This window comes from Echinops telfairi, unplaced genomic scaffold (assembly GCF_000313985.2).
Source record: "Echinops telfairi isolate 266 unplaced genomic scaffold, ASM31398v2 ScPeMD7_7469;HRSCAF=8507_1, whole genome shotgun sequence".
In the NCBI taxonomy this organism is placed as follows: Eukaryota; Metazoa; Chordata; class Mammalia; order Afrosoricida; family Tenrecidae; genus Echinops; species Echinops telfairi.
In genome coordinates this window covers 20771840-20773576 of record NW_022111373.1, presented here as the reverse complement: position 1 = coordinate 20773576, position 1737 = coordinate 20771840, and positions in this window count along the sequence as shown.

Here is a 1737-nt window from a genome sequence, read left to right as displayed (position 1 = left end):
GAGAATCTCATTTTCTCCACTTAAGATTTGCTATTATCCACATATTCTGCAAAATCTTCACACTGCTGAGTTATCTTAATATTGGTTGGTACATCAAATAAAAATTGCAATCATGTGCTCTTTATAAGTGAGGATGGCGAGACTTCACCTCACCTTGGACATGTTATCAGGAGAGAGCAGTCCCTGGAGAAGGACATCATTCTTGGTAAGGCATAGGGGCAGTGAATGTCTGGTTGACATACATCTAACCCCAGAGGTGTCTCTCTTTGATGCCCATACTTTCTTGGTTAATCACCAAAGAATCAGGGCAATCAGAAAATGCAAACAAGTCATGAGACAAGAGTCCCAAGCCATTATTTTGCTTGTATTTGATGTATGATGTATCTTCTGCAAATTGTATCTTTTCACCAGTTTCAGAGCAGGTTTTACAAATTAACACTGTCTGTACTCCTAGGAAAAACACCAGAAGTTACCTTGCATAAAGCGTTTTGGACATTTTTGTGAGGAAAATTGTTTCTAGTGAATATCTGCAGAGAACAAAATACAGTGTGGTTTTCAGGGGTCTTGTTAGTGCCAGATAACGTGAGAGCATAAGTAGACTTTAAGGTCAAATGCAAGACCATGAAATTTTCCATTTTCTGTAAAAGCATAACAATAACCACCACAAGTTTTTTCCTGGACACTTTTTTGGTTTTGATCTTAAAAAAAATAAAAAGCACGAAAAAAGCATTGCCAGTAAGTCTGTTCCAACTGATGGCAACCTTGTAGGGCAGTGTAGAACTACTACACAGTGTTTCCAACACTACAATATTGTTAGATCATTTTATTGGGGGCTCTTACAGGTCTTATATAACATTCCACACATCAATTGTATCAAGCATATTTGTACATATGTTGCCATCATCATTTTCTAAACATTTAGTTTATATTTGAGCCCTTGGTATCAGCTCCTCTTTTTTTCCCTCCTTCCCCACTTCCCTCCTATGACCCCTTGATAAATTATAAACTATTATTATATTCATATCTTATACCAACTTATAGTACACTGTGCCCTGGTTGACTCATTCCTTCCTTGTGACCCTTCTGTGGGGGGAGGTCCTATTGTCATTGTCTGCAGATGTAAACACTATAATCTTTACACAAAGGAGACTGCTACATCTTTCCCCCATGCAGTTGCTCTCACTGCCATCAAGTGGATTCCAACTCTTAATATTAGTGATGTAGTGGTTCGGGGCTGGGCTGCAAGTCTGGGCTGCTCCCTGGGAGAAAGATGAGGCTGTACAGTTATTTACTGTACTTTACAGTAGCACTAAAGATTTAGTGTCAGAAACCCACATGAGCAGGTATACACTACCCTATAGTGTCTTTATGAGATTTTGGAGTTGCTAGTGAGTCAGAATGATGACCTTTTGATTAGTAGCTAAATACTTAACCCCTACTTAACCAGGGTCCATTTCTTTGTGATTATCAGCGCTAAAGTAATAGATATCAAGAGTTATGAAAGTGTGCTCTTGAAAGACCTTCTATCAAGAACACAGACTGTATTTCAACAATATTTGTCTGGCTGGGTTCAAATTCAAAGGTTCCAAGTCCATTGTATCAGCCCCAGTGGGTCATGGTTACAAGTCGGGCAGCCATCACGTGGTTGGCAGTTTGACTCCCCCAGCAGCCCCGCAGTAGAAAGACGGGCTTTCTGCTACTGTAAAGCACTCCAGTCTTGGAAACCCAAGGAGGGTC